Source organism: Cricetulus griseus, chromosome 2, assembly GCF_003668045.3.
Source record: "Cricetulus griseus strain 17A/GY chromosome 2, alternate assembly CriGri-PICRH-1.0, whole genome shotgun sequence".
Classification (NCBI taxonomy): Eukaryota; Metazoa; Chordata; class Mammalia; order Rodentia; family Cricetidae; genus Cricetulus; species Cricetulus griseus.
Window position 1 is genome coordinate 344,070,793 of NC_048595.1, and position 17,439 is coordinate 344,088,231.

General features: G+C 42.4%; 1 long non-coding RNA gene across 1 annotated transcript in view; it reads right to left on the reverse strand.

The window, feature by feature from the left end:
• Window positions 1-3,147: 3,147 nt before the first annotated feature.
• Window positions 3,148-17,439, reverse strand: part of LOC103161680 — a 97,267-nt gene continuing 82,975 nt past the window's right edge. Inside the window, exons 6-7 of the long non-coding RNA XR_003482436.2 lie at window positions 3,999-4,241; window positions 3,148-3,373 (exon numbers count right to left, since the gene is read on the reverse strand). This is a non-coding gene — a long non-coding RNA (uncharacterized LOC103161680). The remainder of the gene's footprint in view (window positions 3,374-3,998; window positions 4,242-17,439) is intronic.

A 17,439-nucleotide genomic window follows, 5' to 3' on the forward strand; every position in this document is an offset into this window, starting at 1 on the left:
AACATTGCGTTTGTCATTATAGTTCAGCAGTGTTGAATCCAATTCATATCACTGGGCAGCTGACATGTAGAGATGTTTTCAGATTGTGACACTGAAACTCTGTACTCACTCTCCCCTCCTGTACCCTCGGTAGCCATCTTTCTACTTTCCGTTTCTATGTTCTTGACAACTTTAGCTATATTCTATGAGTGGACTCATACAGTATTTGCCCTTTCTGTGACTCCTTAGCTTAACAGCTTTGAAGTTCATCCACACTGTGTGTGTAAGAATATTTTTTAAGGCTCAAAAAATCCCCAGAGCATGTATTTGCTGTGCTTTTTATTTAGTCATCTGTCCGCAAACATGTGAGTTGCTTCGATCTTGTGGCCACTGTAAACAAAGCTGCCATTAATCTAGATGTGGAACTCATTGACATTCTGACTTGAAGGAAGTCATCAGGGCAATATTTGGAATTGATATTTGCACAGACATGTAACACAAATAAATAAATGACTCAGAGACTGATATTGGGGTTCAAGCTTCAAGCTGAATATCAGAAAAACAAAGCAGCCGGCCACTAGCTCTCACATCTAGCTCAGGCTGAAAGGGCTGATCTATGCACGAGCTCTCCAAGTCTCAAACTGATGCTTCTCCTCAGTGTGGCTGGAGAACGAATGCCTCTCTGAGACATTTCTCCTTTCTTATATACTTCCCTAATGTTGGGATTAAAGATGTGACTTATAGTTCTCTTTTAGATGGATTCACTCTTGTGTAGATCTGGGTGGTCTTGGACTCAGAGAGATCCGTCTACCTCTTAATCCTGAGTCCAAGGATTAAAGGTGTGTACCACCACCTCATACTTCTGGCTGTTGGGATTAAAGGTGTGTACCTGGCTTCTATAGCCTGTGGTTGACTTTGCTTTCTGAATCCTCAGGCAAGCTTTAATAAATCATAAGCAATGTATCAGCACACAGACATACTGCAAATGTATATCTAATCTTAAAAAAAAAAACCCTCTGTGCTATTTTCTATAATGCCTGTTGCAGTTTTTTCATCATCTTATGTGAATGGCCTGTGTTAGACTTCCAAGGCTGTAATGTGAAGGGCCAAAATGAGGAGGGTTAATATCTCAGTGTTTTGTGCTGTGAGGTCAGAATAGCGAGACTTAGTATTTTATAAATAATAGAAGTGTATTTTTCATGATTCTGGGTCTGTGAATCTAAGATCCAGGTGCTACCAGGTTCTGTGTTGGCTAAAGGTCATGTCTCTGCTTCTAGGATGACCCTTAACACTGAGTCTTCACTTGGCACAGGAGATATCTGGGCAGACTTGACCCTATTCAAGTCCTTTTGTAATGCATTAATCCTGCCCATGTGAGTGGAGCTCTCATGGCTCAGTCACCTCTTGGATGCTCATCTCTTAATATTGTTGCATTGGGAGTTTCAAAATGAACCCAGAAGAGACACAAACCTTGGGAGCATAGCACTGAAGCATCTATGTATCTGCCCATTGTCCTGGAGCCCGCATGTTTGAGATCAAACTGTCAGCAGGCCTCTCTCTTTGCCTCTGGCCACGTTCAGTGTGTCCTCACATGACTTTTGTCTTAGTGGGCACATTTCTGGGGTCTTTTTATCATCTTATATGAGTATCAACCATATGATAGTTCCACTTGAAAGGCCTCATTTCAATTCAATTACTGCTTTCGATGTCCCATTGTCAAATATAGATATCAGCTCACAGCCTCCCCCATGACATCATCTGTCATTATTACCTCTTGTAATGGCTCTGTTTCTAAATATAGCTACATTCTGAGGTACTGGAGGCTGGGATGTGAACGTATCATTTTTGACCCAATATGTTATTCTTCAATATTTGAACTATAAAGATACTATTGCTGAAATAATCAAGAGAGCTATTTGACTTTGGAATCAACCTGAGACTCATTTGACAGATAATTCTGGTAGTTTGCACTCTCCATGTTGAAATTCAGAGTAGGCTGGTTGCAGGGGCAAATGGGGCATGTGTGAGGGAGGTTACCTATCGAGACGAAGAGCATGGACCAAAACACATACTTCCCTGGAAATTAGGCATTGTCATCTAAAGCATGTATTGGCATTTTTTCTGCAATGAGCAAGATAATAAATATTTTCATCTTTGCTAGCTATCTAGCTCTGTTGCTACTACTCAACAAGGTTTTGTTATTGGAAAGTAGTTATTGGCCATGTCAAAATAAATAGGTGTGGCTGTGTGCCGATAAAATTTTATTTTCAGAAACAGGCTACACTTGCCCTGGTCTAGAGTGTACTTTTCTGAGAGACTGGGACTTTGATACTGTCATCTGAGTATTTTTTGCCTGTCAATAAATATAAACAAGGGACAGTAAAGAAACAGTTTTTAAATCTAGGGATAAAAATTTGAAATTCTAAAACTCCCTTCTTCCTTTCATACATTTTTCAATTTTTCTTATTTCTAAATGATTTTTTTTGGAGCTTCTACTTTCCTTCACTAATAATGGCTTAAATTCAATCTTTAACATGAGTTAATTTTATGTTTATATAGTAGTTACAATTTTTAAAATCACCAATTTAAATGTTTTTGGATACTGTATTTGAGCTACTGTAATAAAATACCCAAGAGAATCTATTTTTAAAAAGAAAAGATGATTTTAGTTCACAGGGAGGTAAGTTCTAGGCCATGGCTGGTGGGAACCATTCCTTTGGGTCTGAGACAATGGCTGTGGAATAATCTTTTTGCACTGTGAAGATGTCTTTGCCAAAACACCTTCTGATTGTTTAATAAAGGAGCTGACTGACTGTAGCTAGTCAGGACAGCCAGATACAGAATGCTGGGAAGAAGAAGGGTGGAGTCTGGGGAGGTCACCAGGAAACACAGGAGGAGCAAGACATGCTGGAGGATAGGTAAAGCCATGAGCCACATGTCAATACATAGATTAATAGAGATGGATTAAATTAAACTTGTAAGAGCTAGTTAGTAATAAAACTTAGCTATCAGCCAAGCATTTATAATTAATATAGAGTCTCCATGTTGGTTATTTGGAAACTGGCAGGCGGGAAAGAAAAGTCTGCCTACAAGACAGGATAGTACCTCAGGATGGAGAGCATGCAGCAGAAAAAAAACAAAAACAAAAACAAAAACAAAACAACTGCTTACCTGATATATAAAAGTGGCTGGGGTTGGAGATATGGAGAAGAGAAACATCCACAGGGAGAAACAGAGAGAAGCAGACAGGAGATTTGTGTCCCACCATCTCTTCAGAAGGCATGTTCCCAATGACTTAAAGCCTTCTTCCCCAGGCTTTACCTCCTTTCCAATAATGCCAAACTAGACATCATGACTTTATCACATGTATCTTCTCGGCTGCATTGTGATGACCCTGGAGAAGATGGGATGCCTATGTGTATCTACATAGAAAACACACTATCGCAAGCTGTCTTGTTTCCATTTGGTTCCCTGAAGACCCACTCATTCTTCTTAATGGAACCTATGTGCTTTTCCTACTTAGGTCACTTCCTTTTCCTCCTACATCAGACATGTAAGACATTCTAAACACCCCTTCATGTTACATGTACTGTAGCATTCCTGTGCATATGTTCATTGCATGCATGAATAAAGACTTTCTTCTGGTAATCTGTCTTTTGCCCATTTCATTTGCAGTTTCCAGGCACTGAATATAAGACAGCAAATGAAAATGTTTGCCTTTCCTATACAAGAAAAAGGAAAAAAAAGTTGTTTCTGAGTTTCTAGTATAAAAATAAAAATATCATATGAAGCTAGGTGATGTTGGTGCACGCCTTTAATCCCAGCACTCAGGAGGCAGAGGCAGGCAGGCCTGGTCTACAAAGTGAGTTTCAGGACTTTCTCAAAAGCTACAGAAACACAGAAACCCTGTCTTGAAAACTCAAAAGAAAAAAAAAGAAAGAAAAGGAAACAGTGTTGATATTTGGTTTAACGTCAGACTTTCTAGAGTATATAAGTGTGTTCTCAAGGAGCTACTTTACCTTGAGTTCCTATCAGCCCAGTCCCTCACATTGTTCGCCTCTCACTGTTAGTCTCTCCTTTGTCCTCCTCTGAGATCCTTTCTGTCCATGTCTCCTCCAAACAAGAAGAAAGCAGGAATATAAACTGGACTGGAAGGCTCATGCCTCTAACTCCAGCCTTTGGGAGGCTGAAGCAGGGTTGTGAGTTCATGTCCAACATGGGTTGCATAGTGAGACTGTGTCTTCGGTGTCACAGGGGTGGGTCTAGAGAAGGAAACAAAAGAAAAGGAAGAAGGATAAGAACAGGAATCTGTCATTTGCTCCTCTAGTTAACTTGTTGACTGCTTTTCTCACTATCCCCAAGACTTTGTAGACTCCTCTTGGGGCTTTCCAGTTCCTGGAATGATTACACTCTACCTTGAAGGTCCTAATGAGTCTCTTATGTCTATGCATGTGACCATTTCCCAGATGCTCCCCTGGTGTTAGATCACAAAACTGCAAACCCTGTTCAAGCAAAGAAGGTTTCAAGGACTTTGGCTCACTCTGCTATCTGCCTTTCTTCTGTGTCCTTTCCCCTGACCTACTGAAATATTTGATGGCAATACATGGTGCCAATGACTTTTCTTCAGATGCTAATTATCTCACAGATTCCATATTTTAATCCTGAAAGGAGCCATTTAGAATAATTCCATTACATTCCTTAGAAGTTAGCCCAGCACTGGGAACACAGTGAACACTCAATAATACATGTTTGAATCAATTTAGATGGAGTTACAAGGATTTTAATATATGATCAAATTTTTTTAATGAAAAGCATAAATGGAAGTAGTCTTCATGCTGAATATCTTGTTCCTTCTTTGTCTTTGTTTAGAGACAACACACACACACACACACACACACACACACACACACACACACAGAGAGAGAGAGAGAGAGAGAGAGAGAGAGAGAGAGAATGGAGTGTCAGATAGCACAATGTGATTTTTGTTGTTGCCCGTGACTTTGGAAATCAGAAATGTTCAGTGAACCCACATTCCAGAATTCCAGGCCTCCACATCTTGGCTGGGTTTCAGAAAGCTGACTGTATTAATGGATACTTGGAACATACACTACTTTCTGATCTTCACACAATTCATGGGGTTTTTGTTTCTTGTTGCACTGGACAGTCTCTGCTGCCCCAGTTCCTACATGTGATCACATGACTCTCAACAGAGTGCTCTAGTACTTCCCTACCTTTGAGCTCTGGCTCCTGCAGGCCCGAGCTCCTTCTAGACCCTCTTGTTCTCTAAGAGGGAAGGTGAAAAGGCAAGGGAGGAGAACGGCTGCCTGAATGGCTTAGTGTTTTCAAAGAGAGAGATCTATGTACAAGAGCACCTGGGAGAAACTCTGGGGTTTGGGTTTCAATTTAAGCTGTGGGGGCTTACCTCTAGTCTCCTCAAAGATCCAGAGGGTTTAAAGTCTGTCTACATAGCTGGAACTCTGCTGATGAGTTCATAGTGAAATCATGCTAAACCCATGAGCTCACGAGCTGGGAAATGAAACTGGAGGAGACAAAAATGGTTTCAAGGGTATTGCAGTAAATCCACATAGGATCATTCTAACCTGAGGAGGAGAAATCACACAAATCCAGGCTCCTGAAATTCAGGTACTTTTCTGCAGAAACCTGTAGCTAAGTGAAACTGTTTGGTTTTACCCAAGCCCTTGGAAAACTCCCAGAGACTGTAGAATAATTAGAAATCCAAAGAAATATATTGTTTGAATTCAGTCATCTCTCAATTCTAATTGGTACCAACATCAGTGTTTACAAAAAAAAAAAAAAAAATCAGATGGCAAACAAAGCTAGCTCATCTCCATTGTCCTTCCTGTCCTTGCCACAGGTTCAGTGCACTGTCACCCAAAGGCACATTCCAAGTCACACATCATGGTCTTAGCCCACACTGATCTGCTTTTCATCCCAGAGTATGTTATGAGAAGCTGCTGAGCAGACTCAGGTTTCTATAAGTTTGAGCTGTGCTATGCTGGTGATGGGATCAGCCCTTGGGCTTTAAGGACATCAAAGAGGACCTGAGTGACAATGTTCTGCAGCCCTGTGCATCCAAGTGAAGAATCAGAGCTGTTGTTCTGAAAGAAGAATCAGAGGGTCTTTCTTTGGCATGGAACACAGAATGGATGGCGTAGACAACCAAGGTTCCTGTCTCACAGTCCTAGTCAGGGAAGGTCAGCTGTTTGTCTCTTCCTGTCTTGTAAACAGAAGCCTTTATATCCTCACATGGGGGAGAGGAGCTCTCCTGTATCTTCTTAAAAGACAGCTGGTCTCACCTTGAGGTTCCAATTCACATGACCTCATCACCCTACCCTAATAACTTTTCAAATGTTTCATCTCTAAACATGATCACATTGTAAGTTATAGTTTCTATGTTTGGATTTTAATGTGGACACAAGTCAGTCTTTAGCAAAGAGATTAAAACCAGAGATGGGGCACCAGCTGAGAAAAACTTAGGAAAAGTGAATGTGTTCAGTAAAGCAAGCAGGCCCTAGGATTCAGCCTAAGTTGCTTTTCTTGTGTTATCAGAATCTCTGTGCTGAGGGGAGAATAAGTCAGTCTGTAACAGAATGGAATACACCCTGGCTGTTTTCTGTAGAAGGGCTTTTAGAATTGTTGAGAGGGCTACAGGAGAGATTCAGGCTTTAGCTTTCAGGGACAATTCCTTGGGCAACTCGGAAGAACTAGGCCACCAAGGGAGTCACCACTTCTTCTGCATTAGGGCAGCTGCCCACTAAACTAAACTAAATTAGGGAGCTTGTCCAGGGGTCTCCTGCCAAGGTCCCAGTCAGGAGGCTACTATTCTGCTGTTGTACCTGACTGATAAAAACCTTCTGTTTAGGCACCGCTAAGATGAGTGAACTGCCTATAGCTCTGATGCGCAGCAAATTCGTAAGAGAAGAACCGGACCTCTTTTCTCTCCACCCAGAACAACGAATGCCTGCAGGGGCAGCCATCTTATAGGAATATCCAAAGAGCATAAGCAGGGAAGGCTGTATTTCACCAGCTCCACTCCGATCAAGAGCAGAGAAGTGGACAAAACTAGAAGCAGAGGTCAAGTTCAAGAATGGAGAACCCCAACTCAATCTGTAACTGCTCAGCAACATATGTTCCACCCTCAACAACACAGCTCCACAACAACATGGATGTTTGAATCTAATTTAGATTCTCAGACTCCTCTTAAGTCTGTGCCAGAGTGTACAAGCAGATGCAAGTAGGGAGTGCTGGCCCCTGGACCAGTTTCTTCCCATCCCTCTTTTGTCTTGCTTACCCCTAGGATTTGTGTCCACAAGTTAGCCATTGTTATTGTTGTCCCTACAAATTAATTGGTAAGATTTGCTGTCTTGGAATAGTTTGTGAAGATTTTCTGAGGTCTTGAACCAGGTTTCTAATTAGAGGGATTTTTGCCCTTAGTTTGTTTCTGAGTCTGCTATGAGTATTGCTTCTGCTTGGAGCTGCTGGATGTAGTCATCGTGGTTAACTTGTTCAGGCCAATAATTGCTGCCTGGGGAACTGTGTTGAGGAGCCTAAGCCAAATTTGGAAACAATGCCATGGTCAGCTAGCAATGTCTGCCCTGGATGTGGGGGAAATACAACACTGTGTGCGTGCCAAGTATTTGCCATCCCTGGTCTAGTCCTATTTCCCAGAAACAGGAAAGATGGACTTGGAAGTAAACACTGGGTCAGGGTTCCATTTCTAAATACCCCAGACCTGTGACCTCACGTTAGACATTTAACAAAGCTTTGTCTAGTTGTTTCATTTATAAAACGAAGATTAGCATATTCAGCCTGTATCCCACGTAGGATTACTTGTGAGAATCACTTGAAAATGCTCATAAAAACGCCGGCCATTGTGAAGTGTTATATAAATGCAAGGTGTTTTTGCTATTAGTGTGTGGTATTGGGCCAGTTTATACTTGACAAGAAAGGAGAGCCAAACCAGTGACTGTTTTGGTCTGTCTCTGCCTACATCGTTTTGGCCCCAACTCTGCATATTCCTTTCTGAGTGCTGAGCTCTAAGAGGAGAGACATGAAGGATTCAAGCGACTCGTGTTTAAAAACACAGGTCAAGGTTGGTGGATCAGGTCAGGAGTGGAATGCTTGCCAAGTAGATGCAAGGCTCTAGATCTGATGTTCAGCACTACCAGACCAAGTAATAAAACAGGTAAATGAAAACCATCATGTCTTCCTCGTGACTGTGTGATTTAGAACATTTTGTAAACTCTGTCAGCCTCATTTTCTTCAGCTGTAACATGAAGATGTTAAAAAAAAAAAACTAAACAAGCAATAGAACAAAGCCCTCCCCCAATGATATCTGCCTTAACAGTCATCTCCCAGGAGGATATGGTATTTAAAGGGGTTATACACAAAATCCCTGGGAAGTCCAAGGTATGAATAGCTGTGCTCCTTATTTTGATTTGAGCTGGGAAATATTCCTGCAAACCATTTCTTCTGCTCTTGTTTGTGATTCCCAAACAGCCCCTTGCGTCCTTGTACTGTCATCACTGGTGACGTTAGGGGAAGGCCGGGGCTGGAGGATATGTCTCAGTGGACAAAGCATGGGATCCGGATCCCCAGAATCCACATCAAATCCAGGCTGGTACGGTAGTTGCCTGCTGCCCCAGTGCTTGGGAGGCAGAGAGTAAAGATCTTTGGAGCAAGCTAGCCAGATTAGTTAGAAATAGAGACTTCCAGGTTCGGCAAGAGCTCCTGCCTCAGTAAAATGAAGACACATGGGGGACTCCTAAAGGCTAGTTCAGGCCGTTATACTGTGCATGTTCATGCACACACATATGCATTTACACTGTGAACACATACATGTGCAAGGAGAAAGAAATTAGGGCAAGGTCTCCAAGGGGTTCTCCGTGTCAACACTGGAGTTGTTGCCAACAACAAAACATGAAACAGAATTTAGAGGTCAGCAAAACATGAAACAGAAGCTAGAAGCCTTGAAACCAGAGGGGGCTAAGATAAGGTTGCACATCAGAGGTGCCAGAGAGGCCAAAAGCAGGCCCCGCACCTAAGAGAAACAGGGGAGCACTGCAGAGAAAGGCCCTGGGCTTCGTGGGAAGGCAGAACCAGCCAGTGCTGATGGATGGGATGGTTCCAAAGCACCAGCCCTTGGCAGCCCCATACCCCTCTTCACTTTTGGAAATTCTTCTAAAGTTCTGGGCTCTGGCCCAACAGCGTCAGAGGCCTGGGGTTCTGAGGCTGCTGTGAGACTTCCCACACCCACTTCTCTCCTGTTTCGCCTCCCCACCCTCCACATATTTGTTCTTTATGCCTCGTGAACTATAAGCAGAGAGTAGAGCAGTTTGGTCCAGGCTGTATGCATTAGATTCCTGGGCTACTATAACAAAGTACCACACTTTAGGAGGCTAAAAAAGGGAGAAGTGTCTTGTGTCAAACTCTGGAGGTCTGAGGTGCAAGGGCTGCCTTCTAGTGTTCTTTTGGAGTTGACTGGTGTTCCCTCTCCTGAAAATATATCACCCCGATTCTTGTTTCCATTTTCACATCGTCGACTCCCTCTGCGTGTTGGTCCCTGTGTCTAACTCGTCTGTAGAGATCCAGCCATGCAGATGTATTTGATTAAGATCCACACTAATGACTTCATCTTAACTCAATAATCTACAGCCGTCTATATCCAACTGAGGTCACATTCTGAGGTATGAGGGAATTTGAGAATTATGTAATTCAACCCATAATACCTCTCTTTGCTTCTTTTAAGCCAAGGTGGTTGGATGGAGATGCAGAATGAGGGGGATCATACATCAGAAGAGCAGAGAGTCTGCATCTGCACAGCAACTAAAGACATTGCTATGCCGAGTCTTTTATTTTCTATGTGTGGGTATTTTGTTGGTGGGCTTGTGCTACACATGCATTCAGTACCAGTGGAGGGCACGAGAGGGCATCATATCTCTCCAGAACTGGAGTTAGAGATGGCTGTTAGCTGCCATGTGGGTGCTGGGAAGCAAGCACAGTTCTTCTGGAGGAGCAGCCAAAGCTCATAACTGCTGAACTACCTCTCCAGCCTTAGGAGTAGGGAGACTATCTCCTCCTAGTCAGCGACAGAAGAGAAAGAGCTGTCAGTTTTTGTCGCCCCCCCCCCCAGAAATTACAACTTCCATGACACTTGTTGAGTTAGTTACCAATTAAGGAATTAAGGAAACAGAGTGAATGTTATTGCTCAGATCTGGTTTGTACTCCGAAAGTTCATATACTGGAAACTTGGTCTCCAGTGTGGCTCTGCCAAGATGGGGGAGGTGAAGCCTGATTGAAGACGCTAAGGTCATGGGGTACCACCCTCATGAATGTAGGACGCTGTGTCTTGGGCAAAGTCAGGTGTGATAGGAGTAAATGAGCTCTCTCAGGGACAGGCTACTGTAAGAACCGGCTCCTTTCCAGGTCTCTTGCTTTCTGTCTCTCTCAGTGATAGTCTGTGCACATGCTTCTATGAGGATGTCACCAGAGCTAAACAGAGTCCGTCACCATACTGCTGTGCCTTCACACCTGTGAACCAAATAAACTTTGTTTGGAAAAGTAAAGTGTTAGCATCAGGTATTTTGTTACAGCAACACTGAATGAATTAAGGAACTACATTTATAAGATTTATAATGTGTACTTTGTCAGGCCCAGAGAAAGGACACAATGAATAGCCGCTGAATGCACATTTTCCCACACGTACGTATGCAATAGCCATATCATTAAGAACTGGGCCTTGCCAGGAGTTGGATGAGGGACAACAGTGATGGGACTCAGAGCTGCTGGACCCTTGCCTGTCCCAGTGCTCCTTGCTACTCTTGGGTGATCTCAGCAAATCCCCTGGGACTTAGGTCCCCGTCCTAAAGAAAACATTGGAGTCCTATACTGAGCCTTATATTTCTTTCTTTCCTTTCCTTTATTTTTTCAAGACTGGTTTCTCTGTAGCTTTGGAGGGTGCTCTGAACACCTGAACTCACTCTGTAGGCCAGGCTGGCCTCGAACTCATAGAGATCTGCCTGCTTCTGTCTCCAGAGTGCTGGGATTAAAGGCATGAGCCACCACCATCCAGCGAGCCTTATATTTCTAAACTGTCATGAAATCCTTCTCTTTCCCATGTTTTAATCCTGCATTTCAATTCTGAGCACTTTGAGATGGATGCAAGCCCAGCGATCATCGGAACCCCTCCTACCTTAGAAATCAGGGAATCTTTAATGGAGTCTTAGTTAGGATTTCAGTTGCTATAATTACACACCATGACCAAAAAGCAATTTGGGAGGAAATGGTTTATTTGACTTATATTTCCATATTGCTGTTCCTTACTGAAGGAAATCAGGACAAGAACTCTAACAGGGCTGGATCCTGGAGGCAGGAGCTGATGCAGAGGCATTGAAGGAGAGCTGCTTACTGGCTTGCTTCCCCTGGCTTGCTCAGTCTACTTTCTTATAGAACCCACAACCTCCAGCTCAGGGATGGCATCACCCACAATGGTCTGGTTCCTCCCCCACTGATCACTAATTGAGAAAATGTCTTACAGCTGAATCTCATGGAGGCATTTCCTCACTTGTGGCTCCTTCCTGTCTGATGACTAGCTTGTGTCAAGTTGACATGTAAAACCAGCCAGTACATAGTCCTACCACCAGGACTCCTGATTCACTACTATGGCCCTTCCTAGAAAGGAAGGACCACGTCTTCTCTTGCTGACTCTTACAAAGAAATTGTTGGGTAAAGAATCCTTTTGTATGTAGTTGTTTGGAAGAATCTAATTCAAATCTCCCTCCGGTCCCGTGTCCCCCAGCTGTGAGGCCAAACATGGGGATTTGGAGGGTTTGCTGGTCATGGGAAGGTGCTGGGTCAGATTCTTCAAACTCAGTCTTCAAACTCTGCCAGCTGGCTAGCTGTTCAGTTCACCTGAGCGACAGATGGCTCTCAGTCCCAGACTGCCTTACATCAATTCTTCCACCATCTAGAGACAAGAGATGCCTTGTGGGAAGCCAGGCCATGGCCCGAGCTTGACCTCATATGGCGCTGCATTCTCATTACCCAATTCTTTTGCCCCCAGACAGTTTCATACTCAGATGAACAACAGTGCCAGTTCAGCAGGATAGTGAGCTCACCGGCTGCTACCACCACTGCCTTCTTTGTACAACAACCAGGCCAACTGGTGGTCTGGGAGTAGCCCAGTCAATCATCCTTAGAGCTCTTTACTGTCCATAGTGTCCTGAGAGAATGCTGGAGGATGTCTCTCCCACAGCTGGCCCCACCCAAACTTGTTAGTTACCTGCCAGGCTTACTTAGACCAGTCACCTGATCAAAATGGCCTGGGAAATGTATTTATAAAACTTAAATGGGGACTAGGGAGCTGTGCTTAATAAGTAAAGCCAACCTGCCAACGGATCAGAGGGGGCACAGCTAAGGGTCTCAGTTTTCCCATATTCAACAATTAAAAGGACAGTTGGAAAGCTCAGTTAAATTTGAACTTCAGAGAAATAACAAATAATCATTTAGTATAAGTGAAACCTGGCCAATGTTTGGTTCATACTCCCACTAAGAATTATTTGTTAGGTATCTTTATCTGCAACACAGGTTTAATTGTATGAGTTGTATTTTATCTGTCCTGTGGCATTTCATGGTCAGGATATCCGATGCCTTGACTCTTGACTCTTGGAAGCAAATCTGGGACTTTTCCAGTCCTGACATTAGCAACCCTTCACAAGTGGACGCTAAGGCCTCTGAGGAGCTGTCCAGGAAGGCTCACAATGCCTGTGCCTCCGAATTCCCGGAAACAGGAGGTACAGCTGATTAGTGTTTGCAGATAATCCCATTTGATTTCTCAGTGTCTGGTAAGGTTTTTCAAGGATCCCTTGCTCTATTGCAGGTGAGAAAGTAATACTTTGGGAACATTGATCATGGTAGTGTCCATTAGGTGCAAAGTCAAGCAAGGGTCATTCCAGCTACCAGTTCTAAGACCAACAGCTCCTCTCCCTTCCTTAGAACATAATGCTTTACCATTATCATCCAAAAGCTCATGCACTATGGTTCTCTGTGGCTATAAAATGAATACTTGATTATTGCTGAACAATTGGGAAGCAGACAAGAAGAGAGGAAGAAAGATCAGCAAAAGGACTAATTGTAAGTATTGGGAGATTCCTTCCACTTTGTGTCTTCCAAAATATATACAAATAGATATTATTAGTCTTACAGTTTTTAAAAGCCAAATCGTCTTATATACATGTATGCTCATAGAGGTGATTCGAATGTTATCCAAGTTTAGGTACTATTCACGTGACAATCTAGAGATAATTAAAGTGTATGGGTAGCTGTACATAAGCTACATCCAAATGTGACATGATTTTATGTGAGGACTTGTATATCTACAGATTTCAATGTATGCATAATATAAATTCACACTAGTTTGAAATTAGATGATTCCTTTGCTTATATTAACTGGGGTTTAAGACTAAGTATAGAAAGAGGATAAAATATCAAATAAGTTCCTGATAAAAGAAGAAAGAACATTAGCGCAAAGGACACTGAATGAGGTGTTAACTGTGTTGGGTAAACACCCTCTGTACTGAAGGGTTCCAGGTCAAGGTGAATGTTTGGTGGATGAAGAAGGCCCACCTGAAAACGATCAATTCCTAATGCTTTCCCATGGAAATACTGACACACAGCAGCAAGTCCCTTCACAAACAATTGGCTTCCCCTTTAGGCAAGGGCATCTCTGACCAGAATTGCTGTTGCTGTCACTTTAGAGGTGCTCAGAGTCAGCTGGAGCATGTCTGTAATCGATATGCTTGGAAACTCTCAATGCTTACATGTGACCTTGGGACAACTTCTTGTTTGAAGGTGTTGGGGTCATTACTCATTTCAGGGTGCTCCAATGTGAAATTGGGAGTCTTCAGCATTGTATGGCAGCTAAAATGGTTTGTTCAATTGCTAAGCATAGCAACTTGGGACAGCACAGTCTGAAAATGGGTTGTGGCCAGTATCAAAGACATCTGTTGGAGAGATGTCTTCCTGGGGTCTTCCAGCTAAGGGTGACACAGAACCGTCATTCTGTTCATGGCCTCGTTACAGGTGCACACACACAAGATCTACTACAGACAGAAAAGCTTTATTGCTTTCCCCAAATGTCCCTCGGAACACTCAGTTCCCTAATTAAACAACTCACAGTATTGTAATTCCCTCCCTAGCATGGCAGTAGTCCTGTGGGAAATTACATGAGAGACCCCGGGGGACTGAAGATGAGCTCATCCAAAGAGCTGGAACCATCTAGATGACTCTGGGTCTCCCCTACATGCTCTTTCTTAGTATGAAACATGGACACACACCACTCAAGAAACATGACTATGAAAGTCTAAGATTATTTGGTTAGTTTTCATTGTGTGCATATATGTACACATATATGCATACTGCTACCTTACGAATTCCTTTTATAAAGTGCAAAAAAATGGGTATTTCTTACATTTCTTGCTGAATAGAAAAACTCAGTCTTACAGGCAGATTAAACAAAATGAAGAGTGTCTGCTCAGGAACAGCTATGAAAACATGGGGTCCTCTGGATCACTGTGATCTGTCCTGGTTTGTTCAATGCCCATCTTGTACAGAAAGGAAAATGTTAACAAACAAGATATTCTTCTACCTCCACTCCTATCCTACCCCATCCCCATACCTACCCCACTCCTACCCATCCCTTTCCCCACCCCACTCCTACCCCTATTTCTATGCCTACCCCCACTCCTACCCCACCCCTATACCTACCCCCACTCCTACCCATCCCTCTCCACCCCCACTCCTACCCCATCCCTCTGCCCACCCCCACTCCCACCTTACTCCGATCCCCAAACCCACTCCCATCCCCACCCTATCACTATCCCAATCCCCCAACACACACACTCCAACATCCAACTGGCTATTTGTTTCAGTCAGACACAAGACTTTTTTCTCCTCTCTCTCTCTCTCTCTCTCTCTCTCTCTCTCTCTCTCTCTCTCTCTCTTTTGGTAAGAAGTATTTATCTGGAATGAGATTTCCAAGACAGAAGTACTGTCAAGTTTCTAAGGAGAAAAAAAAAAAAAATGTGCGAGCTCCTAAGTGTAAAGTCTTAAAACAATGGGAGGAAAACTGTGCGTCAGGGACATCTACAACAGTCATTGCTTTGGGCTGTCATTTTGAACAATTATAATGGGCACTGACAAGTTGCATTTAATACTAAAATGCATTCAAGTGGAATCTTTCTCAGTGGGTGGACAGAGCACACACCAAGAGAGCCAACTAATCCAATGCTAGACCTTCAGCTATTGTAGACACATGACTGCCACCTAGTGGCAAACACTGTTGAGAAATTTGACAATTTGCCATTAGCCAACAATTAGAAAACCAGCTGCTACTGGTTTGCTGTTGGTGACCTGAATTAAAATTCTTTTCTCTCTTTCTCTTTATTCTTTTTGTAGCTCATCTTAGATCTTTTAAAAATAAATTCAAAGACATTCATATGCTTTCTCTAATATAAAATATTTCCTTTGCTTCTCTTGTCACTAGTCAAAACAAACAAAACAAAACAAACAAAAAAATGCTCCAGGCTTTGTATTTCCTGATCCTCTTCCTTCTTCAGTCATGCCAGCTTTAAAAGTAAGATGAGTTCCTGACTTCACTTTTTTTCCCATCCAGCTCCTCTCTCCTTCCTTCCATTTCTTATAACGGAAAATGCAGTGATCTGAATTGAATGGTCATCCAAAACTCACATTGAATTTCAATAGTCTTTGCCCTCAGAAGTTGATTAAGGCCATTTTCACAGGTTTGCATAGTTCTAGGCACAGAGAGAGTACGACCTTCCTTGTTCTTTGTATTCCACCGTGGGAAGACATAGCATGAAACTCATGCCAAATGCTCATATCATACTCTTGGACTGCCAGTCTTCTAGAACTATTAGCCAAATCTGTATCTTTTACAACATTCCCAGTCTCAGATATTCTGTTACCAAAACTTGAAGTGGGATTACAACAGACAGTGGGCAATGAGGGTCTGGCTATTCCCATAACAAATGCTTGAAAATGTGATAGTGGCGTTTGGAACAAGACACTGGGTGCAGATGGAAGAAGCAGGAGCAGGGTTTGTGACTGCTCTCCCTACTGTGGGGAAGGGAATCCTTCCAATGCCAGCACCCTCATCACGATGGCAGCAAAATATTTCTGACCTCGGCAGTGTTCTCCTCTTTAATTTGACCTAAACTATGGCTGTGAGGTGGATGAGGTCATGCGCTCTCGTCCAGGCTTATTTTTCTTAAGGATCTGAATTATAAGCCACTCTGTCATTTTCATTTTCAAAGAGTGATTACTGGATCTAAATTATCATTATTATTTGCCATTCGGCAATCTCAAATTCAAGTACAACTTAATCAGCATCCCTTGAGCACCTCTAGAACACCCAAGAGTAAACAGCACACTCCTTGGAGCTGTCCTGCAGGTCAGCTTTGTGTGTGTATTAGGAAAAAGAAAATCACAACCAACTGAGCTTTGGTCACTTTCCATCTTGAGGAACTTTGGAAGGTTCAGCAAGCCTATGACTGTCCCCACAAAAATTCATTTATAAATGTAAATAAGTGTTGCCTCTTGAGGTATGAAAAATAGCTCTTGGTAACTGGCATTTGTTCTGTTTCTATCAAACGTGTTTTATTTTTAACTTTTTGTTACTTTCTGCACGTAATTTGTCTGTTACTAATTGCTCTTGCCTTTTTATTATGAGTTGAACAGATTAAAAAAATCCCTTTCTTATAGACACACATGAGTATAAGCTCCTATTCTATACTTGAACAAATATTGCTCCAGGATTCTTACTTAGCCTTTATTTTATTTTTGATTTCTGTATATAGAAAGTGGCCTATGTAATTTTCCCATTGTCAGTTTAAACTTTTCTCTACATTCAAACAGCTATTTACAAATTTTTTATTAATAAATAAAAATCCAGCTCTAGTTTTTTTTTAAATTTAACATGCTTATCCAGGTATCCTGTTAGCATTTCACAGTATATATTTAGGACTCTATATACATGATAAGGTTTGTTTCCTGGGCTTTTTTTCATTATCAGTTATCTGCCTATTTCTTGCCCCAATGTATTTATTGCATACATACTATGGTTTGAACTATCTGCTAAGTACTAAGGAATAAAACGATGAGAAAAACAAAACACATCATTTGAAAGGTTGTAGCCTAGGAGACAGTGCTAGACTTCATCAGCAACGAAGTAGAGCAAGGGTAGCATGAGAGGAACTTTGATACACACACTCTTCCTTTGTGTGAGGTAGGGCAGGAGGGATACTTGTAAGAAAATTATCACAAATAGGGAAAATATAGTGGTTAAAGTACTCACTGCTCAAACATGGGGAGGAGGCATCAGATCGCAAACCCAGAGCTCGGTGACACAGCTCTTCTTGCAAGCCA